This window comes from Bos indicus x Bos taurus, chromosome 1, assembly GCF_003369695.1.
Source record: "Bos indicus x Bos taurus breed Angus x Brahman F1 hybrid chromosome 1, Bos_hybrid_MaternalHap_v2.0, whole genome shotgun sequence".
Classification (NCBI taxonomy): Eukaryota; Metazoa; Chordata; class Mammalia; order Artiodactyla; family Bovidae; genus Bos; species Bos indicus x Bos taurus.
Genome location: NC_040076.1, coordinates 79,134,903 through 79,161,367, shown reverse-complemented (window position 1 = coordinate 79,161,367; position 26,465 = coordinate 79,134,903). Strand labels below are relative to the sequence as shown.

Genomic DNA, 26,465 nt, shown 5'->3' with positions numbered 1-26,465 from the left:
AGCAAACAAATTAATGCCACTGCTGTAAGTCAGTATAGCTCAGCCCTGCATTATAATTACTATGATTATAAACTGTAAGCTACTGGAGAGCAGAAATCTTATTTTATTCAAATTTGTGTCTTCCACACCACCAAGATAAAAGTAGTAGCTCAATAAATATTATTAAATGATTGCATCTGTCCAATTCAGGTTCTATTAATTTAAACAAACATGGACAAATTAACCAAAGACCAAATGGCAGGATTGGATATGCCTGATGTTTTGGAATGTTTCCTGAAGTGGAAAAGGCCAACGAACTGTGATGGCAAATAGAGGACTCTGACAAGGTATTTAATAATTTTTTTCCAATCACAATAAAAAATAAAATAAGAATGGCTACTCTGTTTTTTTTTTTTTAAATTTTATTTTATTTTTAAACTTTACATAATTGTATTAGTTTTGCTAAATATCAAAATGAATCCACCACAGGCTACTCTGTTTTTAATCTCTACTAAAGAAATGGGATTCCCTGGTGGCTCAGATGATAGAGAATCTGCCTGCAATGCAGGAGACCTGGGTTCGATCCCTGGGTCAGGAAGATCCTCTGGAGAAGGGAATGGCTACCCACTCTAGTATTCTTACCTGGAGAATTCCGTAAACAGAGGAGTCTGGCAGGCTACAGTCCATGGGATCTCAGAGACACAGCTGAGCGACTAACACTTTCTTTAAAGGTAAATGGGTCTGGGCTGCCACAGAAATTGAGTGGATTAGACCTTAGGAACCAACTCCTGATGATCCCAGAAGGAAAATTCTAGAATGCTGACCAAAGTCCACAGAATCATATTTTCAGCAGAGGTTTAAGAAAGGATGAGACCACATGTCACTTTCAGTTCTTAACTGAATAAAACTCCCACTATGAACTACAAAGAAAATTTTATTTTTTCAAGCTGGCAATGTGGTGAGTTCCTGATTCTTTGGGGTCCAGGCTATAAATTCGAGCTTGCAGATTGTTCATAAGAAGACAGTTCGAGAAAGCAAAAGGCAGATTGTCCAATCTGGCTGCTCCATGTGCCAGGAGTTATTAATTATGTCTGTTCTAATAACAAGAGCTGGGAAGCAGCAAACTCAAAACATGCAGGGAAAACAAAACAAAATAAGATGGTGCTTTGCCTTAATGAGAGGAAGTAAGAGGCAGCAGCTAGAGTCCAGGCTCAGCAAACAGGGTACAAATCTTGCCAGCAACAGATTTTAGCTGCAACTGGGCATGATCACCACAGTAGCTACAGAGGCCATGGAATCCCAAGTGGCTTGCCAACATCTGTCTGGTAACCAGAGGTCATCTCATTTTCTGTGCTTTTCTGGAATGGGTGAGGGAGGATTCAAGGAGTCATTGAAAGGATCAGACAAGTTAGGATTTGCTGTTCTGTGGATCATAAATTATCAGAGTTGGAAGAGACATCTACAGATAAAATAAATAATCCAACCCTACTCATTACTATACATGAAGAAACTGACTTCCAGAGAAGTTGAAGGACATAAGTCACCCAACAATGGATGACCAGAATCAGACTTTTCTCCAGTCCTCTTCTTGTTGGTTAATGGTAGGTTCCCTTTCTTCGTCCCTAAGAAACTAGCTTTTCTTACACTTGTACCAACTCCTTTAATAGCCAGCAGCCGCTTTTCTTACACTTGTACCAACTCCTTTAATAGCCAGCAGCCTCAATCATGCATCTGCCTCAGTGTGTTAGCTTCCATCCTTGATGTGGCACTGAATCAGCTCTGTTTGGTTGGTGGGCATCTTCTACTCTTCCTAGAACTTTTCTTATGGCCAGAAGCTCAGAAATTCAGACTTTGGGATGTCTTTCTAAGAGTTTCAGTGCTGCCGGATTCCTCTCTGATCCACTGGACTCTGAGCATACTGAGGCCAGAAACTAGGGCTTATTCATCTTCATATCTTGCTTGTCACTCAGCAGGTGTTCAGTAAATTTTAATTAATTAAAAGTCCCAACACTTAAAGGGACAACTTTACAAACTGGAACTCAGACGAGAGCAAATAGGACTATGAAAATATTAATGGGATAAGGGATAGATTTAAAACAAAATATCCAATTTGAAGAAGAAAATACTACTGGGGAACTAATTTACCATCTTCCAATAGTCAATGGGCTATCTTGGGAAAGATGAGAAATGAGAAGCTATGGAGAATGACTTCAGATTACTAGAAACAGCATTTTTCAGGGGAAAGAAGTCAGCATCCCATCTCTAATAAGGGCTATCTCCTGGCAGAAGATTGAAGGGAAGAGAAAATCAGCAAGGGATGGAGCTTGACCCATGACTTCTAAGTCTAAGGAGCCTTGGCCACCTTGGAATAGGATATTTGGTGGCACTTTGGTTGGAGGAAACCTCGAAGGTAAGGAGTATGTATCTGTAGTGAGCTTAACTGGAGACCATGATAGAAAAAAATTGAGTTTGAGGTAGGACAAGCATGCATGGCCCTCCTAAGATACCTCTTTCTATAGCAATGCTGGTTTTGAGTGCTTCTACTTGCCGAGCACTTATAACTTTAGTCTGACTGACAATGGTTCCAACACAGAAACAATCAAGCTGTATTGGAAGCCCCATTTCATACAAGTTCAACTTGAAAAAAAATAAAGGAAATTGATTTTTAAAAACACGCTGGCAAGGTTTCTGTGAAACTGGCACACTCGTGCATGGAACACAAATTGACTACAAATTGAAACAATCCTTTTGGAGAGCCATTTGGCAATACTTTTCAAGAGCCATAAAACTCATCTAATAATCCCACTCTGAGGGATTTATCCTAAGGAAAATAACTCCCAAAAAGAAAAGAAAAACTGTATGTTCAAAGTCCTTTATAATATCAAAACCTGGAAAGAACCCAAATTCCCCACAGTTTGGGAATGCTTAAATAATTTATGATATATTAACTCTGTGGAAAATTATGTAGCCATTAAAATGATAAATGGGAGGACTTTGTGACAACATGAAAGGCATATAACAAATAACGTTCAAGGATAAGAGGGGAACGCAAAATTGTACATGTGCTCTGATTATGACTGCAAAAATACTTATGGCTAGAAATGGAAAGGGACAGCAGAGGAATATAAAAGAGGTATTTTGTTTTATGAGATTTTGTATATCATCATTGTTCATACATTCAAAAAAAAAAAAAAGAGTAGAGAGGAACTCTTGCCCAAGCTAAGGAAACTTGAGAATCATTGCATATAAGTTAAAAGCATTACAGGTGATGGCCTAGCGCTCTTGTTTTATAGTTAAAAAACTGAAATGCTGAAAAAGTAGCTAGTCTATCCCACAAGTGTAGTGGCTGAGCCTGGTCTAGAACAGAAGCCCAAGGAGAGGATCCCTAGATGGTTACATTCCAGAGACTGATAAGTTGTGGAAACACTTGGAGCAAAGAGGACAAGAGGAAAGATAGGGTTGTCTGTCATAAAAATTCTCAGATGTGGGTCGTACCGACAGTCAGGCAAGAGCATAACTTCATCCTCCATCTGATGACTATCACCTAGCATTCACTCAGTAAGCACATAATGAATCTGCAACGGGAGATCTGTTTTTCTGTCTTTAAAGGCCATCTCCTCTCTGTCCTCATTACCATTTCCTGAGGTCAAGGTCTCATTAATCACTCTGTAAACACTTTGTGGGCACCTGTTGTTATTCCCAGGTGCTGTGCTAAGCCTGGAGACATAGTGGTAAGACACACATAGCTCTGGATCTGGTGGTGCTCTTATCTTAGGATTGGAGACAGACAATTCACATGCAAACAATTAAATAAGATGATTTAATACAGTAGTAAGTACTATAAAAAACAAACAAACACAAGAATCTGTGATGAAGATAGGTTAGTAGAGAGGTATGGAGTTTAGAAGGGGCTTCCTGAGTAGCTCAGCTGGTAAAGAATCCACCTACAATGCAGGAGACCTCAGTTCAATTCCTGGGTCAGGAAGATTCTCTGGCGAAGGGATAGGCTACCCACTCCAGTATTCTTGGGCTTCGCTGGTGGTTCAGTTGGTAAAGAATGTACCTGCAATGTGGGACACCTGGGTTCGATCCCTGGGTTGGGAAGATCCCCTGGAGGAGGACATGGCGACACACTCCAGCATTCTTGCCTGGGAAATACTATGCCATGGACAGAGGAGCCTGGTGGGCTACAGTCCATGGGGTCGCAAAAGAGTTGCATGTGACTAAGAGACTGAACAACTGCAATGGAGTATAGAGGACTGTAAACAAGGAGGCGGCACGATCTAATTTGTATGTTTGAAATCTCACCATCTGCCTTCATTGTTCTAGGGCCATTACAATTGTTCCCTCAGCAAAAGTCTCTCTCTCTTTACTGTGGCCAAAGAAGTCTTAGTAAAATGTCTAAAATCAAGCTCCAATAGTAGGCACAGCTACTAAGATCTCCACCCAAGGTTCTGCATCAGTTTCTCCACAGGCCAAGCCCATCCCACCCCCTACCCCCCAACACAGCTCTTGCAGAGCCCTGAGATGCTCACTGTCCTCCTGGCACACTGCCCACTCCTTTGAGGTGTGAACTAGCACAGATTGCCCTCACTCTGTGATCTCTGTCCTCCCTCCTGCTTTATGAAACTCTATCCCTTCCTTTAAGGTTTTGTTTGAATGTCTCTTCTCAAAAGTCTTCTCTCATTCTTCCATGCAGAGCCAATTAGTCACTGCCTTCCACGTGCTCATAACACATTTTGTTCACAGTTGTATTATAACATATCAAATAGGTTTTTTATTATTTGTGTGTGTGTGTGTGTGTGTGTGTGTGTGGCAAGTAGGGTCCATGTCTTAGTTATACTTTTCTATCCAGAACCTAGTAGGGCTGGGCACCTGGTACTAGTGGCTACTTAGCAAGTGGGTTTGTAGATAGATCATTGGATGGAAGGGTGGGTAGGTGGATGAAAGGATTACTAAATGGATAAATACAAGCTACCCCCACTCCTCATTTTAAAAGCAAGACAATTCTGATCTGGTTTGTCATCTGTGAAATGAAGAATCAGACTGGGCGATTCTAAAGGTTACATCCACCTCTAATGTTCCAGGTTCTGAGAGTTCATAAATCACGCCTGGTTTTTGTCAGTGAAATCAGAAAGCCTTCTTGGCTTGACTGCTTGAGAGAACACAAAGGGCTCCCAGGTTCATGATTAAGGATCGTAAAGCCCATGGAGCCCTGCTGCACTGGGATAAATAAAGCCTGAGCATGGGCTGGGTGCCCTCCTGTCCCAGTTGGCAACACTCATCACACCTTGACATACCTGCTGAGGCGAAGAAGCCTCAAGCAGAACAGGTTTCAAGCTGGCTCAGCAATAGCACAGCTAAACATGCCTGTAAATTTCCAGGGCTGAGCCAGGGCCTGGAGAAGTGAGCACGGGCCGCTATGTTACTCAGATCCGGGGGCTATTTTTGCTTACCCCATCATCTGTGGGTGCCATTGTCAGGGCAGACTTGAGTAGATTTAGGTCAGAGATGAGGATAGAAATAATTCCTAACTCAGCTTCTGATGCAGGAGAAAAGAGTGAGGACACATATTACCCTCCCTATCAGGCTAGAAGAGAAGGTGACCAGAGATTCAGTTCAAGCCAGAGAGCCTGTTTGGGTGGCAACCACATGCTTAGCCTTTGGCCAGGATCACTGGAGAAGGCAGGGAGGGATGACATGGGTCCTGCCTTCAAGAAGTTTATACTTGAGTGAGGGAGACCAGTGGTGTACTTAAGATGAGAGAGGTAAGTTCTTTGGGAAGCCGAGAGGAAAGGAAGTTCGTATGGATGAAGATTAGAAAAGGAAGGAATACTTCAAAGGAGGAGATGTAAGCAACAGACAGAAAGGGCATCAATCAACCATGTCCGTCAGGAAGGGTGCTCAAACAAGGCATGGAGGGGTCGGAGTCAGGGCAGTGGAGGAAGGTGGGCAGTGTGCTTGGCTACAGAAGAGGTGTCTAAGAGAAGGAAGAGGGGGCCTCACTACACTGGAAGAGGTGGGGCAGAGGAGCCAGCTATGTCTTAGACACATGCATAAACAATATTTACCCAGTGCCAGTTTTTGCCAGGTTCTGTTCCTACCTTTGAGTGTCAGTTCCCAAGGTTTAGAATGCATCCTGGAGGCAGCGGGGACCAGAGAGGACCCTGAGTGGGACAGTATGGAGAGCCTTGCTCTTCCCTACACAACCTCTGTAATCCATTCCTGGGAGATTATGTAATCAATTACTACTTATCATCAACACAATACTTTTACAGGGAATATCAGGATATATATATACACACACACACAGCTCTGGGAATAAGTCTACTGGAGCTAAAAAGATGGGATATAGAAGGCCAGATGTCAAAAGTACTTTCCTGACCACTGTAACAGCAGGAATTGGGGCTCTCAGATCCTAGGACTGGTCTCCTGTGACATTTCCTCCTTCACTCTGGATGGCAACAGAGATCTCAGCCCTCTGGTCGCTCATGTGCAAACAGCCGATTTCCAGGCCCAGGATCAAAGGCAGGAGAGAGCACATAGAGATTGGTAAGAGGAAAAGAGACAAGCCAGTATTTGAAACTGTGAAAAAAACACCTCTAAACCCAAAGAGCAGTTCAGTTTAAAGGGATTGAGTCCTACCTTTCAAAAATGCAATCAACATTGAAATCATTCATTTCCTTCTTCCCTCTTCCTATACAGGGAGGGACTTTACCATAAGCTAATTTGGAAGTTAAGTGAGTGCAAACTTACTTTTGAAAGTACCCAAGAGGCAGAAATAGGGATGAATCAAGCTGTAAAACAGGCAGTGCAAAGACAGATGCTAGGAATTTAAACTCATCCGGTAGCTTTTAAATAAGGTCACTCTTGCTGGTATGGGGGCTTATATGGTTCTTGGCTATTTTTGAAAAGTTTTCATTTTGACTGGATGCTGGGGACTTCATTGGTCCTTTGCCCTGTGAACTGTCAGAGAGCCAGGGCGAGGCTTTTATGCAGAGAGGACACTGAGGACCTTCAAACCCTGTTGATAATGGGGGTGTCCAGACTCCCTTCAGAAAGAGGGCATTTCTCCTCCATCTCAATTTCCTGCTGTGGAGAAACTCTGCGTGTTATAGGAGTCAGGCTGATAGGAATAGCCCCAGCATTAGCCCCAGGATATGTGGGTTCTACGTCAAGTCTAACCCTTAACAGCCAAAAGACTATGGCAGAGTCATGCTCCCTCTTGGGTCCTCAGTTTTCTTTTATGAGAATCCAGGGAATTAAGATTGTTATATTTGTGGTCCCTGCCAGAACTAATGAACTACGAATTGAATTTTTTCAGATGCTAAACTGGCCAATTCAATGAATCAGATTCTCTTTTATCCTGATGTTCACGAGGAAAAAAGAATTGGTAAAACAATAACTTATACCAGATACTGTGCTGATATGCTTATCATTTCACCGACCAACAAACTGATATTCAGGATGAAATGACTCAACTAAACCACAACAGCAATTCCGATGGCCTGGTGGGGAATTAGGACAGAAGCAGCCCAGATTCTCACACCTTCTGCATTTGCACCCAGAATCTCAGAAAATCAGGTTATGATCTTAATGGTAATAATGAATGATAATATTGAATGCTAATAGATCTTACAATATCTTATGAATTATCAGAGAAAGCTTAAATCATACCAGTGTATGATTTTAGTGTTTAGCAAAGTGTGTTGCAATTTAGTATTTGGAGACCAAGTATCAGTAAATGATATAGATGGCAACAACATGAACCAGAATTTTCCATTGCCCAGAATATTTCATTGCCTAGCCACCTTAGGTAAACAGGAATTTACTGTGGCATCAAAACAATAGTGGCCTCTAAGGACTATATTCTGGGAGTCTCAGGCTTGCCAACTGTCCAGCAACGGGTCAGCTGCAGACTCACTGTCCACTCTAGCTGGGCATTACTGGGATTCAATCAGTCTCCACTTCAGAAATCATGGGCGGTGTTTCCATGGAGCTCTGCCCGAAAAGAGGTGATCTAAATCTTGCATGAGAGATGTACATCAATAGGGAGCTTTGCCTAGAACACTGTGACCTAAAAAATCATATTAAGGAACTCAGAATGCAGAGTCAGTTTCAGAGACACCAGGTGACCTTGTGCAAGGCACCTCGTAGATTGCCTTGCTGACTGGACTCCCCTAATGAATGGTGACTGCCTCTGTGAGTACCTGGGTTAGTGGCAAGCCCCTGCCAGGGGCAAACATTCTGATTTTCACTGCCCTATTTTTTAAAGGCAGCCTGCTTCTTCTATTAATCATCTTGCTGTTTGTTTGTTCTGGGAAGGCAAGCACTGATTCACAAAGGGAAATATCTCTTAGTGGTTAGACTGGAACGGTATCTTTGCTGTGTGCTTTTGAAGATCCTGTTCATTTTATTTTTTCAAATCGCTTAAATAAAGATGTAAATGATACATTTCGTGTAGACTTTAGGGCCAAGAAGGGTTTGGTCCCCCTTCCCAATCCATACATAACTATTCTTCCTTTACTGGATTAAAAGTACTGCATAATACTGCAAAGTTCCCTCTTTGTCTAAGCTGCTGGGAGGCTCAAAAATCACACTCTATGCTTCAGTAAAGTTATTATAATTCTGAGTTCTCTTCTTCCTCACTGTCCTCTTCTTTCCTGGCCAGGTCTTAATCTTTTATCTGTTTTTTTTTAAAATGAGATTGTTACCTCTATATCATGTGAGCTATTTCGGATATTTTTTTGGAAGTGCCATGCAAATAAGTCAATAATGTGAGTTAAAGTGTTTCATGAGTGCTTTCCAGATGTAGAAATTGAGAAGACGAATGCTTATTCTATGATGAAGTCTAAACTTTTCACTTCTAACACAGATTCATCATTAATGTTTAAAAGCTTATAGGTAGTAATAACTATGAACCTTTGCACAGCGTTTACCATTTATAAGGCAAATGCCTTCACATGTGTGCTGTATTTTTAAATTAGTGTTCTCCCTTTATAGATGAACAAGTGAGGTTTAGAGAGATTAAGTGGATTGCCAGAGGCCATGGAGCTGGTAAACTCTGGGCTCCTGACCCTCAGCCAGGTCTTTTGCTGGTCCCCGTTCCCCAATATCATCTTGTCTCTCACTAGCTTCTCATTTAAACCAGCATTCTTCACATTATCTTCAAACACATTGTTCAGGTTTTTTTAATACGTCAATCAGATTGAAATAAAAGATCATCTTAGGGGCTATTTCTCTCACTGAGATGGTCTGCAGGCAGTCTGGAAACTGCTGATTTAAGGTCTAAAGGGTCAAGCTTGGAATGACCCTTCTAGGAAATCTGAGTTCCCTCCTGTCATGCCTGGGGTTCCCTGCTTCAGTTTAACTGACACATCATGGGCAATCATGTTTGAAGTGTAAATAAAAAACGGGAAAATGTGATTTTTAACATGCTTTTCTCTTCCTAGAAGTTATTTTAAATACCCCTGGGGCTCCCCTGTCCCTGAGTGGCCCATAGAATACCAGATCCACAGATTGTTGGGGCAGTCATGGAAAATGACTCATTGCTTCTGAGGGCTGGTTGGTATGGAAACATATGATATCCTTCACACTCAAAACCTCACAGTCAAGTTGGTCCACCAAGTGGGTCAGCCAGACAACCTGCTTTAATGTCTCCTTAAAAATTAGGTAGTTACTGCTTTTGAATTTTTGTTTCCTCCCACTTTAGGCCACCCACCTACTACCAACTGCAAGTTGAAGAGCTTTGGGAGTAGTTTGTCCAGAAGGTCCACTGCGCCTAGAACCTTCTGGGAGGTCGAGCACCCGAAAAGAGGTGTGTATCCAACACTTTTCTTTCTGATCTCCTTCTCCAGGCTTGGCTGGACCCAATAGGCCTCAGATCCTGCCCACAGTCTGGGGGCTGGAAAGGCTAATCTCAAAGGGCTAGAAATGAGTCAGTTTCCACACTCAGCTTCAGGCGTGTGGCTTCCTGAAGCCCAGACGAGGAAGCTCTGAATTTCAAAGAGCAATTTTTTTTTCTTTGCATACCATATCCGGAACTGAAACCACCAATTCATTTCACTTAAGATCTCACACTACACTTAGGTTATCAATAACATTCCAGAGATAAGATACCCAGGCTTCATGAACCGAGTCTTTCTGTCTCTGTCACTCTCTTTTCTCCTGGTACTAATGTTGGTTTCTTCCTTTTCTTTTGTTCAGTCCCGACAAGACAGAATTCAGAGGCCTTTGTGTCCTTCACAGGTGTTTATGAGGGTTTGTCCCTGCCCATAGCTTTCTGCTTTCCCTTGCAAGTCAGCTTGACTGGGTGTGAGTTAAGGTCCTAGGTTACATGTCTCATTCCAGGGGGGCAACTGACTTTGTGACTTTGCTGAGAGCATCCACACAGAGGTCATCCCACTAACCTGGGAAAGCAGTTAAAAGATGGAGTGTATGGAGAGATACAAGCAAACTTCAAGAAACAGGAAATCGATGGAAAATGTATACAATGGCAATGCCTCCCAATGTCAACTGATACATCAACCTGTTAGGGAGAAAAAGGATCTCTACCATTTACATAGTACCTTTCAATTTATAAACCACTTTCACATCCTTTTTCTATCTTCATTCTCACCAGAACTTGTGAAATTAGCCAGACAAGCTTTATCTTCCCCAATTTAGACAGGAGAGAGTACCCAGTGCTAATAAAAGTGATGGGCCCATGCCATAAGAGTGAAAAAAGCAGATACCTCAGATTAGAAACCAGTTCTATTCATTCCAACTCCTGTATTCTTGGAACTCCCATTTAACCTTATATATAATATAATATTACATCACAATCCATGACCTAATGTTACACAGTCATTTGTTGACATTTTAGAATTTTAGGTTCTTAAAGGTCAGGATTAATGGCTGTTGTTCATTACTTTGGTACAAACTTCTAAGTCTCTGCTTTCTTTATTTAAAAAGTAGAAGAAGGCATTGAATTCTGTGTTGCTTTCAATGTTAACATTCTGTGGGTCCTTGTGTCAGTGACTACTGAATCCATGGAATTAACCAAAAATGTTACCCAAAGGATTTTCTATGGAGCATAAGAACCCAGGATGACTGTAGTGTTAAGTAAAAATGGTTATCATGGTCAAATAAGTCAGAAAAAAAAGAAGGATTATTCAAAATGAAACAGGTTGCTTTGCTCTGGCCCTTCTCAGAGCCTTTACATGCAAATCTACATGGGGAGGGGGACTATGGAATGTGCAACATTCCTCTAAGTTGGCCCTAGAACATGGATCTCATAGAATCAGTGTGCTATGGATCCCATTGTGATAAACAGCAGGACATTCTCTGATGATCCCATTGGTCTTTTAAAGCAGCATCATAGATTCCAAGAAAACTCTTACAACACCCCAGTACCACTACCACCTCCTGCTGTACCCGACCTCAGTACTGTATTTGCTAGGCCATGGAAGGCGACCCTCCAAGCCAGGTACCGCCTAGCATGGAGCAACTCCACTGTACAATCTGGATCACATCATTTCAGCCACAGAAGACTTTGAGCTGGAAAAAAAAAAAACAAAAACCCACAATCCATCTGAAAGCAAGCACTTCCACATGTGGCCTGAATATAGGACTAGAGGCAGCATCTTTGATTGCTTTGGAAAGTTACTGCCCTTTCATTTCCCTGAGAGCAGGATCTCATCACTCTCTTTTTATGGGAGAAGAAAGGTGAGGCCGCTTAAAGATTTTCCATCCTGTCCATTGCCATTCTAACTCCCGTAGCTCTTTCAGCATCCTCCCTCTATGGAAAAAAGGAATTCTAGGCTTTCAGAGAGACTCTTAGAGGGTGGCATTGTGCAGGGGGCTTTGTCTGGTCTGCAGCCTCTTTTCAGCACCCCTTCCACAGCCCCTGTAGAATGGCTTCTAAGACTATGTGCTGTCTTCTCAGAGGCAGTCTGGCTCTATGTTAACATATTTTAGATTGTCCGAAATTTCTAAGCCACACTCTGTCTCATGGGAACTTCCTCCTGTGGCCGGCACCAAACAATTCTGATCATGCTTATGCAAGCATCCAAGGTGTTGCTGCCAGTCTCACAGGTGACTCAGCTTGTCTTAAATCCCTATCAGAAAAGTCCCATGAACAGCAAGGACTTCTATTCTCGAGCCCAACTTCTTGTGAAGTAACCTTCTGCTGTCTCTTCCCATCTTCCTCGCTCTAGAAGAAGTCTTTGTGGTGCCAAAGGTACTATTTACCTGTTTGACTGAGGAGCCCCCACTTTGAGTGAAGAATTCCTGCTCTAGGCTTAAGTCTGCAAATGCCATTTTCAAGTTTAGGGTAGTGTTTCTGCTTTTGACCTCAGCCACATTTGTGCTTGGTTAGAGATTGCTAGTTATATGAGAGACAGACAAATTATCTTTCGTCTAGAACGACATGAAACTCCCTCATGCTGAACTATGCGAAGGAAACTTCAGGCTAAAAGAAGGCATCAGGCAAACACATTTAAAATGACCCTGGGACTACTTCTGTTTTATTTGCAGGAAGAAAATAATCCTCATCTCTCCCTTGACTTGTATAGATGTTCTGCACTCTATCAACCACCTAGGTAGCACTCTAAGATTTTACATGAATATTTCACATTTGTTATCTCATTTACCCCCATAACAACCATTCAAGTCAGATATTATTGTACCATGTCATTACACTTTATGAGAGCACTGTGGTTGTGGGCTAGTGCTAATCTTCTGTTCTATTGTTAGAATCCTGGACTGCGATTCAAAAGTTCTGGGTTCTAACCCCTCTACGACCTTCTACAAGTCGCTTTCTCTTTCTGGCCCTCGATCTCTCCATCTGTAAAATAGAAGAGATGCAGGGTAAATTAGACAAATTTCAATACTCCCCATCCTGGTCAGCCTCTTGCAACTGCTTGTCTCTGTTCACAATGCGACCAGAGAGATAAAAAACACTGCTGAATATCCAAGACAGCAGTACCTCTCCCTAGTATTTGCCACACTGATGGTAAATGAGAAATACTGTCTCATTAGCTTTACATCTAAAAGAACAACATGCCCATAGTCATTCATTACACACGGCACTGTGACAATAATTTTTTTAATGTAGAAATCCTGATTGGTTCAAGTAAAGAAATGCTTGAGAGAAAGTTCAAGTTTTGAAACTGCTAATACCTTCCTGCGATGGTGTGTGGGATGCGGTGGGGGTAGGGAAGAGTAAGCCAGACAGTTCATCTTAGGGGTAACCTCTTTGGTTTATGTAAAATATATGACTCAAAGCAAATTCATTCTTGTAGGCTGCCATGCCTGAAGGAGGACGAAGCTGCGCTCAAAAGAGATTGAGATGTTCATACAATTAATCAGCTACGTCTTTGTGTTGTGTATCACGGTGTCTAATTTCCAGAGGAAAGATCACTTTCAAACCACATAAATGATGATGCTTTTGGGAAAAAAGACAGCAAAAAGGAAAACCCATCTCTCCTCAATGTAAAGATTTCACTATGAACTCACCTATTGTTTTTATTTTACACCCACAGTCTTGATGCTTATTATCTCTGAAATCATTTCAGTTTCCAAAAATTATCTGAAACACTCCTACATCTGGGGCTTTTGATAAACAGTCCAACTTCTACAGACAGAAACAGTTGTGCATGTGTGTGTGTGTGTGTGTGTGTGCAAACGCACGATGTGTTTGAGAGACAGAAGGATGAGTTTAAGGGAGAGGGAAAAAGTGATGGCACCCTTCTGAGCTACACAGCCTGGACACCTGTGAAGACCTGAGTAGGTTTCACTGTAACACACAAAGACGTCTATGAGCATGGGTCTTCCCTCCATGGATCTCTCTCTTGAGACTGCAAGAAACTTTGGGGTAATTTTACTCTGATGCTAAGAATAAAAATCATGATGAATGTTTTGAGCACTTACAATGTTCCAGGAAATTTTCTAAGAGCTTTAATACACGTGAAATCACATATTACTCACAAGTCAATGAGGTTGATACTATTCTTATCACATTCTACAGATGAAAAAAAAAAATCACAGAGAAGTAGGCTCCCAATCACTGGCTTATTCACAATGAATTAAAATCTTGCCTGACAACCATCAAGACTGGAGAGGCCACTTCCTGTGGGAGGAGCTTTCAGTGAGATGGAATCTCTCTCCTCTCAACTGTCTCCAGCTTTCTCATGGCATTGAAGCCACTGCCTTAAGCTACAGTAATCTGTGTGCCTGTTAAATCTTCTCTGGGAAGACCCTAAGGTCCTTATGATCAGGGTAGTATTAAAATTATCCTTGTTTTTCCACAGCCATGGCAAAAGTGCCTGGCACTGCATAGGCATTTTAGGAGATACTAGTTGAAAAAGTGAATGAAGAAACCCAAGTTTCAGACCTGAGTTTGCACAATCATGTTAGAAAAATTGATACAGACAGCTCTCCAGGACCAAAGCTGGCTAAATCTTGAGACAATGATCATGACTATTAAAATAAAACATGTTATTTGCTTTCAATCCCTGTAGAGGTTTCCTCTGAATTCATCTTCACCTCTTGGATGGTTATGGTGTGTGCCCTGTCCATCTGGCCTGAAAAGTAGATTTTAAAAGAAATACTGTAATGAGAGTGAGAAAGCTTAAGTCATGTCAAGTTCTGAAGTTTGTTGTATGCACCTCTTTTGCTCATCCTGAAGTTAACTTTTTACAGGTTAAATTGATACCATTCTTATTAGCTTTCCTTTTCCTTTTAGAAGTAGAGCAGAATCCCATCTAGAACACAGGTTAAACCTCACCTCCAAAGCATCTCGAGACCATATTGGAAAACTGAGATGTAACGAGATGCCTCTGATAAAAGTGTGATCTTATAACAAAGGAGCTCCTTAAAATAGATAATCCCCCAAAGTCACCCACTTTAACCCTCTCATTTAGCAGATAGGGATAATGTGGCTCAGAGAGAGGAAATGAGCTGCCAAAGGTACCAGATCAATTTAATAATAATAAAAAAGAGAATACACTCAAGACAGGGAACTCTTAGATGAGACTCTTCCCTTTTATTGATACAGTTTGCTATCCTTCATGACTCGGTTACAAGTTTCAGTGATTCCTAGAATAAAACAGATTACATTTGAGGTAAAAGTTTGATTGGAGTTCAAGGACATCCTCAGGCTTGGGCAAGACTAATCTTAAGGGCCCGCATGGTGGGAGAGGGTGGGTCTCTATTTTTGTTCACATACTAAACATTTGTACCTACCAAACCACAGCAGGATAAATTAGTTGGTTGGCATCAAAAGAGCATGAGTCACCATTCTCACCAGCAATAAATCTGATTTCTGGCACAGAGGAGATCAAATTCAAAATGACAGCTGAGATCGGAGTATGTTGGCCTCCCTCCATTCATGGTTCTTCTGCCCATGTCCCTGCTGGAAGAAAATGTTACTTTACCTCACAGTGATGGTGGAGGCTTTTAGAGTAGCCATGATCTTGTAATGCTGCTGGTAGCTAAAAAGCCATCAAAAGAGAGCAGTGCCTGAGCAGATGGCAATGACCAGCAGGTGAAATCTTAGCCTTGTCCATTGCTCTCTACCTGACTTTGAACATGCACATGTCTCTGAGGGCTGCACTTCCCCCATGTGAAATTTGAAGAGTCTGGGCAGAGAATGTGCAGAGTGCCCTCCACTTCAAGGATTCACTAAGCTCATGAATGGATCAACGACTCCTTTCCTGAGTGTGGTTCTGGGAGTCCTCAGGAAAGCAGCCACTCGGAGACATGTGGTTTCAACTAACAGTCTTGACTTCAAGGATTGCATTTACTCCAACCCTTGCAGCCATTTGGGAGCTGGAAACATATGGACTTGAAGTTCAAAGAATGGACTCTGTTCCAATCTCAGCCCTACAACCTAGGTGATCTTAAACAACTTCAGTTCCCTTTCTGAACCTCCGACTCTTCCTCTGAAGAGTCCAGGCAATGATACCTATTTCATTGAGTTGTCTTGTGGGTCAGAAGAGATTTTACATGTCAAAGTGCTTATAACCTGAAAAGCATACGGGTTTTGTGGGGGAGGATGAGGATGGAGATGTAGATGAGGGGTTAAGAACAGTTTTTGATTTTCCATAGAGATACAAATGAACTGTAGGTTCAGGGTCAGCAAGTAAGGGCAGAGACTGAGACATGCTGGCTGAGTGCTCTGCTCACCCTGAGCATCACCCCAGTTCTCCCTTTCCACCGTCACCCCCGTCTCCCCAGTACAGCAGAAAGTGTCACCCGTCTTACGTCTTGCGCCTCCCTCACCCCCACCCTCCTCACTGCAGACCCAGCTGGAGTGTCAAATCAAAACCCTTGTACAGATATTTCACCCTCACTTCTAGACCGTCTAAAAGAAAACAACAGAGGCGCTCCCTCCGCCTACACATTTCCCTTTGTTTTGAGGGCTATGGCAGCCTGGTCCTGTGGCAGTTAGAGCTCCCAGTGAGAAAAGCAGCTCCATCTCTGAGTCTTCTCTTGGCACACTCGAGTTCTGGGTGTTCAGCAGGTGACCTGGCATTTTCCTAGGGCTAAGTAAGGCATGATGGTATCCAGTAGGCATGACACATGAGGTGGAAGACAGGGCTTTTCACGTGGATCCACAAGCTGATGGAGCTGCAAAGGGCATTAGGAACTATCCATTTCAACCCCCTGTTGGTTCAGTTCAGTTCAGTTCAGTTCAGTCGCTCAGTCATGTCCGACTCTTTGCAACCCCATGAATCGTAGCACGCCAGGCCTCCCTGTCCATCACCAACTCCCAGAGTTCACCCAGACTCACGTCCATCAAATCAGTGATGCCATCCAGCCATCTCATCCTCTGTCGTCCCCTTCTCCTCCTGCCCCCAATCCCTCCCAGCATCAGAGTCTTTTCCAATGAGCCAACTCTTTGCATGAGGTGGCCAAAGTACTGGAGTTTCAGCTTTAGCATCATTCCTTCCAAAGAAATCCCAGGACTGATGTCCTTTAGAATGGACTGGCTGGATCTCCTTGCTGTACAAGGGACTCTCAAAAGTCTTCTCCAATACCACAGTTCAAAAGCATCAATTCTTCGGCTCTCAGCTTTCTTCACAATCCAACTCTCGCATCCATACATGACCACTGGATAAACCATAGCCTTGACTAGACAGACCTTTGTTGGCAAAGTAATGTCTCTGCTTTTCAATACACTATCTAGGTGGTCATAACTTTTCTTCCAAGGAGTAAGCCTCTTTTAATTTCATGGATGCAGTGATTTGGGAGCCTAAAAAACAAAGTCTGACACTGTTTCCACTGTTTCCCCATCTATTTCCCATGAAGTGATGGGACCAGATACCATGATCTTCGTCTTTTGAATGTTGAGCTTTAAGCCAACTTTTTCACTCTCCACTTTCACTTTCATCAAGAGGCTTTTTAGTTCCTCTTCACTTTCTGCCATAAGAGTGGTGTCATCTGCATATCTGAGGTTATTGATATTTCTCCCAGCAATCTTGATTCCAGCTTGTGCTTCTTCCAGCCCAGCATTTCTCATGATGTACTCTGCATATAAGTTAAATAAGCAGGGTGACAATATACAGCCTTGACATACTCCTTTTCCTATTTGGAACCGGTCTGCTGTTCCATGTCCAGTTCTAACTGTTGCTTCCTGACCTGCATACAGATTTCTCAAGAGGCAGGTCAGGTGGTCTGGTATTCCCATCTCTTTCAGAATTTTCCACAGTTTATTGTGATCCACACAATCAAAGGCTTTGGCATAGTCAATAAAGCAGAAATAGATGTTTTTCTGGAACTCTCTTGCTTTTTCCATGATCCAGCGGATGTTAGCAATTTGATCTCTGGTTCCTCTGCCTTTTCTAAAACCAGCCTGAACATCTGGAAGTTCATAGTTCACGTACTGCTGAAGCCTGGCTCGGAGAATTTTGAGCATTACTTTATGTGCGGTAGTTTGAGTGCAATTGTGCGGTAGTTTGAGCATTCTTTGGCATTGTCTTTCTTTGGGATTGGAATGAAAACTGTTGGTTACAGATGCACAAACTGAGCCCTAAAGAAGAGAAGCGATGTGTAGTGTCGTTTAGAAATTTAGAACCAGAAGGATCTGTAAGGACATCTAAATCAAATTCCTTGTTGTATGGATGAGGAAACTGAGGTTCAGCAATGCTAACATACGTGCTCCAGAGTTAAGGAATTAGTACCCATCCCACAACCTGTGGTTCAAAGGTCAGATCTAATTTCATGGGAACCGTACATAAAATATGTAGTATGGAAACTGTACGTGAAATCTAGCTTCTAAGACTATGTAAATCAAGCAATAGGTTATTATATTCATGTAAATTTGGGGAAATAAATTTACATCCATATTTTAGAATTCCTACTTTAGTTTGAGATTCATCATGTGTTCCTGGGTAGAGGATGTGATGAAGGGCATAATTAAATTTGTGTTAGTGGTTTAGGATATATGGATATAGGCAAAAAAAATAACTACTAAGAGTTACTTTTATTCCAATTCTGAGGCCTAAAGGAGCCATGCTGCTGCTAAGTCACTTCAGTTGTGTCCGACTCTGTGTGACCCCAGAGACGGCAGCCCATCAGGCTCTCCCATCCCTGGGATTCTCCAGGCAAGAACACTGGAGTGGGTTGCCATTTCCTTCTCCAATGCATGAAAGTGAAAAGTGAAAGTGAAGTCACTCAGTCGTGTCCGACTCTTCGTGACCTCATGGACTGCAGCCTACCAGGCTCCTCCATCCATGGGATTTTCCAGGCAAGAGTACTGGAGTGGGTTGCCATTGCCTTCTCCGAAAGGAGCCATATAAGTGTCAATTTTCTAACATCAGAAAGCAGTTTATCTGTGATGGTTCAAAGTTAGGCCCTACTGAGTGAAAGTTAAGTCTAGAAACAGAAGAATCTGTATGAGTATTGGATCTAAAGCATATTACTTACTGAAGCATTTGTCTCACTTTGGGGCCAGATCAGTGTTGTGTTTGTAAATGTGTAACAACTGGCTTTAAGTGGGATGGGGGTGGTAAGGGGCAAGTTGCATTTGTTGTGTTTTCCAATATCCTTGGTAGAGATGTTTCCACTTAGACCACTCTCAAGCTACCAGTGCAACATTGTTGAATGTGTCATTTGAAAGAGATGCACAGCAGTAGGTAATCATTCTAACATATGGATAAAAGCAATATTAACAACCTCAAGAACATATATGATAACATTTCATAAAATAAATAGGAAGTGATGAGTTTTGAGTATTTTCTACCATTGTTTTTAATGTTATTTATTTATATGTTTATGTGATTTAATTTTTAATCAGAACTGTGCTTTCAACCACTTTGCCAAATTGCTGATCATTTAATAATCAACTCTTGTAATCTGGAGCAAGTTAGCAAACCTCTGGGCCAACAGATCTGAGTTTGAATCCTGGTCTACCATTCTGCCAGCTATGTGATGTTGGGTGATGTTTAAAACTCCTTTGAGCTTTAGTTTTTTTAGCTGTGGATGGTGACACACTAACAGTAGCTTCGTGGGTTTATACGTGATGCTCAAATGAGATAATGCTTAGCACAGTAGCTCTACGTAAACACCCCACAAATCACCATCAGCGCCCCATGCCAAATTTCATGCACTCAATAAACATTTTGCAGGAATGTGTTTTATGAGTACTATCGGTGGTACATGAACCTCAGAGTTACATGCTAAGGGGGTTCAGAATACCTCAAACATGACTCTTACCCTGCTGTCAAAGAATTTATAGCCTAAAAGAATGGGATATACTGGAAGCATAATCCACAGCAAGTACTGAGCAGATCATAAAAGAACAAAGAGCTTGGGAAGGGAGAGAAGGAAGAATTCTTGGAGGCAACTGCAGTTGAGCCATAGCTGTCAGAACAGACCTGTACATACAGAGGTGTCCAGAAAGGAAGGCGCCAAGAAAGGAGAAGAAAGGGAGCAAAAACAAGGATGGAGGAACACGAAGAGGGAGGAGTAGAAGGTTTGGCGGAACAAGGGGTGTATCAAAAGGGGTGCTGGAGAGATTGTCGGAAAGGCAAACAACCTCTCAATCACGTTAGTCTTGAATGCTGAGGAATTTGGTTTCTGCTCACTTAGCTAATCATGAGCCTGGGGAAATGTCTTCCTCTGACGCAAATTAGGTACTTGGATTACCAATCATATTATGTGAAATATTTGTTCACTAGATACATTTTTGTGGTCACTGTTCTTTCCTTGAACAAGAGTTGTTAAGGGTTAACCAGATAGTGAAAGGCATTTTTAAATAAAGTTCCTCTGTGGAGAAAAAAAGTCTTGTATTCAGGGATAGAAGGTGGCATTACAGCTCCCAGTTGAAAACAAAGTCATTATTGAAAGCCTTTGATAAATATTAGGAAGGCTTAAGCCAGTGGCAGTATTTCATGAGTTTTGAATTGTCTGCTGGGTCCCTCTTGCATTATGCTTCACACACACAAAGTCATATGACCTACATCTTTATCTGCTCCTGTCTTCAGCTTCTATATATAGGCTTCGGTTATGAATGTTTTTTCCTATGAAAAGGTCAGACCTTGCACACGTACCATCAATGCAAAGACCTGCTTATTAAAAAGCAGGCGGGCAAGTTTGTAAAAGTCATTGAAATTATATTGATGTGGGGAAAAGCTTGGCAGCTTGCTGAAAAAGAAATAGCCTCCAAACTTTCTCAGAGGGAAGGTGGGGGAAACCTTTAGCTCATGATTACAGAAGCATTTTTTCCTCCAGGCTACAGCACCCTGTGGCTGTCCTTGGCACCCATTTACAGAAGCAGGCTGGGACACCCCCACCCCCAGCTTTCTCTTGTGCATGCGGGTGCACAGACTCACCTCAATAAGAGAGACACCAAGCTCCGTTAACTCTTCCTCCACACTTCAAACCCCCATGGAACATCTGGAGGTGAGGCTGGGGAAGGCACCTCGCTCGGTCAAAGAGATGCAAACCCAATTTGGGGTTTCCGGTTGTACGCACAGTACAGCAGCCACCTTTGGCCAACATTGCAACACCAGAGAGAACCAGAGGAGAGTTGAACTCTTACTTTTAAGCCAAAAGTTCACAGATTCAAATACCCCTCTAAAGTCAGCAGCTCCCAGAGGCTAACCTTTGAGTCTGAATACTCTGATAAGATCGAGCTGCTTTAGGAAAAAAGCCTGCCTTCCATTTGGTTCCTTTCTCAACAAGGTCAAGCTCTTTCTTGGAATGAAATTATTTACTAAACTGATGTGAACCAGAATGGGGTGCTCTCTTTCTTTCACAGAAAAGAAACGGAAGTTTAAGAGGTTAAGAGACTTGCCCAAGTTCACTCAACACGTCAGACTCCTGTTGATTCAACATGTGGACAAGGAACCAGCCACATGGGATGGACAGCGTTGTCATAGAAAGTGGTAGATGCCATTTGCCTGTCTTCAACTGGTTAATATCCATTTGCCAAGACAAACTTTCCAGGGGACCTTATAGACCTAAAGATCACCAGATTACAGTGAATAAAGTATTAAACTGAAGCTCAGAAGAACCTTATTATGGTTTTAGATCAGAAGCTACCAGACACTTATTTATTCACTCACTCATTTATTCATTTGATCGATATTTATTGAGAACATGCCAGGCCTAATTCTAGGCACTGAGAATCCAGTGTAACAAACCAAAACATGGCTCTGACTCATGGAACTTGGGCTGCTGACCACTTTTGAATACATCGCAGATTCTTTATATAATTTTTATTTGCTCACTTCTTCATCCCCCTCATCTGCCCCTTAGAGTGTAAGCCTCTCAGAAGACTAGGCATGCCTGGCTCACTTGTAAATCTCACTGCCTGGCACCCAGTAGGTATTGGTTGCAGGAATGGTCTGGGAAGTCTCTCCAGTAATTCACTGAAAAGAGACAGAGGCTTCTTAAGAGGAATTAGAGTTGAGATTCATTTGGGACACTTCACCTATTTCCTGACTAGCAAAGTGATTCCGGAAGCCCAGCACTTGGCCTTCAGCTACAGAGGCCCATAAACAGTAGCTCCTTCTTTCCTTCCAGCTCTAAACTCTGTGTCTCCCCTACTTGGCTGGACTTCCTCCCCCGAAATGCTAAGTTTGTCTGTCTCTCTAGATAGTCCTGAGCTTCCCAGATCCAGCCCCTTCGAACCCCCATAAAGTTCCCTTACTGTCACCTAATGCAGGTTTTAGGCCCAAGGGGGATGAACAACACGGTGATACTGAGATAAAGACATTCTTGCTTGTGTGCATGCTAAGTAGCTTCCAGTTGTGTCCAACTCTGTGCAACCCTATGGACTGTAGCCTGCCTGGCTCCTCTGTTCACAGGATTCTCCAGGCAAAGACATTCTTAGGTTTGAACAAAACAAAGCCGACTCATTCTAGCAGGAGGAGCTGTCCAAGAATAGAGCAGGCTACCTTCGGGGGTGAGAATTCCCCATCACCTGGCAGGACCACCTCCTCAACAATGAAGTGGGAGAGTCAAGCATGGGATGGAGACATGTCACTTCTAACATCCTTTCTACCGAGTCTTCTGGGAACACCTCTCCATTCTTCACCATTATGTGTATCAGTGATGTACTAAATACCTGAAATTTCAACCCCCTTTTTCCCTGAGGAGGGGTCCAACTTGAAAGATTAACTTTCATCTAACTTCATCTTTACCAGGACACAGATTATGGTAATAGTGGTGGTCAAAGATGAATGGGTTTCTTCCCTTTTGTTAGTTTAACTCTCTTAAAATTCCACTTTTGATGCATTGCTCACTTCCTCTGAAACCTTCATCATTCTGTGTCAGTTCCAGGCTAAACTCTGATCACTGCAGCCTGGCCTCCTAGATCTTTCACCATCAGGCTCCAACACCTTGCCTTTTCAGCCTCACCTTGAACTACTGTTTATCCACTTTCTTGTTCCTAGGGTGATAAATGCAAAGCCTCTTCATCTTTTCCATCTCCACATTTTTCTTTACATTATTCCAATACCAATCATATTTGCAGTGTCTATTTCCTTATTCTTCGGAGTATTTCCTCATTTGCTATGCTCCTGTGTCCTCATCGTCATGTGCCCAGTGTTCAGTCTAGCTCTCAGGCCAGGTTTGTTGGCTAGAATTTACTTGAATTAGAAAACATTTTTCCATGCAGGGAGGCAGAAGGTCACATTGGTGACTCCCTTGCTGTGAGTCCTTGCTTTGTCACTTCCTGGTGGGGTGATTCTGACCTAGTTACTTAAACTCCCAGGGACTCCATTTCCTCATCTGTAGAATGGGAACATTAACCCCCACCTCATGTCATGGGGTTTAAATGAGTTGGCTTTAATGAAGTGCTTACTTAAGTGCCTGGCACACACTTAAGGGGATATCAATTCATTGTTTAAGGTGCCCTTTTATTTCTCCCTCTTTCATGAATATTAACTCTATTTTCCATGTATAAAGCACTTCAGAATTTACGAAGACCTTTCATATGTGTTTTCACATTTAATCATCACAGTAATAAGGGAGGTAGGTGTCACCATCCCCGGAGAGTTTTGGTGACACAGGTAAAAGCAGGGGGAGGGAGACTGTGACAGGAACTCAGAGATCCTGGTTCTCTGTCCTGAATGTATTCCGCTTCAATATCTGGCTCTCAGGCTTGCCCAGAGTCCTTGCTGTGACACTGTCCAGGCTGTTGCCAGATAAACCTCAACCCTGTCCTGAGGGTAGGGTCCATGGAGACCCTGAGTGGTGTCCTGCAGAGCCTCAGTACTCTGAGGAGTACTCTGAATGCCTGGATCAGGCTTTGTCTTGTCTCAGCGGTGAAGGGGGTTTACTAGCTCCAAGCACTCCCTGGAGACTTTGCGGTTTCATTTCATCTCTGCTGCAGATTGTTCTGTGACCTTTGCTCCATCTCTGTATGCAAACCTTTCTCACTGCAGGCCACCAGGTAATGCAGCCACAGAACAGAACACCCAGGTTAGACAGGATCGTGGAGATCATAAAGTCCACTTCCCCAAAACTGTTTTACAGGTGAGAACATGGAGCTTCAAGGAAGGAAATTGCTTGTCCAAAGATCCCTCTAGTTCAGGTGGTCCTTAAGGCAGGGTCATATTTAGGCCCAGGAGAAATAAGGACTTTCAGATGTTCAAGCTGGTTTTAGAAAAGGCAGAGCAACCAGAGATCAAATTGCCAACATCCGCTGGATCATGGAAAAAGCAAGAGAGTTCCAGAAAAACATCTATTTCTGCATTATTGATTATGCCAAAGCCTTTGACTGTGTGGGTCACAATAAACTGTGGAAAATTCTGAAAGAGATGGGAATACCAGACCACCTGACCTGCCTCTTGAGAAACCTGTATGCAGGTCAGGAAGCAACAGTTAGAACTGGACATGGAACAACAGACAGGTTCCAAATAGGAAAAGGAGTACCTCATGGCTGTATATTGTCACTCTGCTTGTTTAACTTCTATGCAGAGTACATCATGAGAAACGCTGGGCTGGAAGAAGCACAAGCTGGTGTCAAGATTGCTGGGAGAAATACCAATAACCTCAGATATGCAGATGACACCACCCTTATGGCCGAGAGTAAAGAGGAACTAAAAAGCCTCTTGATGAAAGTGAAGGAGGAGAGTGAAAAAGTTGGCTTAAAGCTCAACATTCAGAAAACTAATATCATGGCATCTGGTCCCATCACTTCATGGCAAATAGATGAGGAAACAGTGGAAACAGTGGCTGACTTTATTTTTGGGGGCTCCAAAATCACTGTGGATGGTGGTTTCAGCCATGAAATTAAAAGACACTTACTTCTTGGAAGGAAAGTTATGACCAACCTAGACAGCATATTAAAAAGCAGAGACATTGCTTTGCCACCAAATCCCCACTTAGTCAAGGCTATGGTTTTTCCAGTAGTCATGTATGGATGTGAGAGTTGGACTATAAAGAAAGCTGAGCATCGAAGAATTGATGCTTTTGAACTACGGTGTTGGAGAAGACTCTTGAGAGTCCCTTGGACTGCAAGGAGATCCAGCCAGTCCATCCTAAAGGAGATCAGTCCCGGGTGTTCATTGGAAGGACTGATGTTGAAGCTGAAACTCCAATACTTTGGCTACCTGATGCAAAGAACTGACTCATTGGAAAAGACCCTGATGCTGGGAATGATTCAAATTGGGAGAAGGGGATGACAGAGGATGAGATGATTGGATGGCATCACTGACTCAATGGACATGGGTTTGGGTGGACTCTGGGAGTTGGTGATGGACACGGAGGCCTGGCGTGCTGCAGTTCATGGGATCGCAAAGAGTCGGACACGACTGAGCAACTGAACTGAACTGAACTGAACTGAACTAAGGACAGGACCCTTGCTTTCAGGAAACACAAAGTCTAGTAAACTATGTTCTACTCATTGTCTCCAGTGTCTAATCCAGAACCTAACATACATAGTAGGTGCTCCATAAATGCTTCCTGAGGAAATGAGTGATGAATAAATGAATGTCGCTGATCAGTCACTGGATAAGCTGCCCCTAGACCCAGGGCTCCAAATTTCCAAGCTGGGGCTCCCCTCTGCTCATGCTTTCCACCTCCCCCATTCAGACTCAAGTCATAGGTTTGAGAAACATTGTTGCAAATAGTCCTGCCCATCATGTTTATTCGGGAGTCACAGGTGGACTCCCAGTCATCTTGGAGAAGAGTTTGAGCTCCCTCTTTCTCCCGGAGAGATGGAAGCTAAGCAAAGAGGCAGAGATGCCATGGAAAATCAACATCCACAGACCCAAGACTTGCCCTGTGGGAGACCATCACTGCCTAGAATGTTCCCATGCCTTTGTTGCCCAAACAGAAACTAGTATATGATACATATTGGTTCATGATGGGTATCTTAACATGTTTCCTATTTTTCCTTGATTTCACTCATTTCATAGAGTGTCCAAGCTGCAAGGTGCCTTAGAGATACCTAAGCTTAACATCCCTTTATAGGATGGGTGGAACATCAGGAGTCTAGAGGGGGAAATTGAGCGGCTCATCACCATACAGCACATCAGCAGCTCAGACTAACCTGGAAGCCAGGCTTCCTGGATTCCAGTTTAGAGAGTCTTTCCATGTCCCATACTGCTAGACTCGGCATTAAGCCAGGAGACTATCTACTGTCAGATTCTCAAAAGCGCAGGTTCCATATGACTTACCCATCTCTCCTGTGCTGCTGGCATGGTGTTTTGAATTCACAGAAACTCTTCTTTGCTCAACACTGTGAAGTTCTCAAAGGGTTTTCTTGTTCATTATGAGTCCCATTTTACAGACTGGGGAGCCTCAGGTGATCCAAAGGGCCAAGGGCTCATGGCCTTAGAAGAATGGTGGAAGGACTTAAACCTCAGTGTTCTGACAACTAGTCCATGCCTTTCCTCTACAAGTATAAGCAATGAAGTCACTCCTTGATGAGCAAGTGAATGAACAATGATAGGATGGATGCATGAATTAATGAATTACAAACATAGAAATCAACCAATCACTCTTAAGAAACAAATTTAAAGAAAAAACCTCCAGACCCTCACTCTGCT

At 42.7% G+C, this 26,465-nt stretch overlaps 2 long non-coding RNA genes across 2 annotated transcripts; one reads left to right on the top strand and one right to left on the bottom strand.

Moving 5' to 3' along the window:
- Nucleotides 1–8,108: 8,108 nt before the first annotated feature.
- Nucleotides 8,109–14,538, top strand: LOC113890880. The gene is made up of 3 exons (XR_003510619.1): nt 8,109–8,181; nt 9,692–9,796; nt 13,263–14,538. It is a non-coding gene; the product is annotated as an uncharacterized LOC113890880 (long non-coding RNA).
- Nucleotides 14,539–14,982: 444 nt separating this feature from the next.
- On the bottom strand, nt 14,983–20,975 carry LOC113890873. The gene is made up of 3 exons (XR_003510618.1): nt 20,796–20,975; nt 15,205–15,373; nt 14,983–15,057 (listed from the first exon to the last, which is right to left on the bottom strand). It is a non-coding gene; the product is annotated as an uncharacterized LOC113890873 (long non-coding RNA).
- Between the last annotated feature and the right edge of the window lie 5,490 nt (nt 20,976–26,465).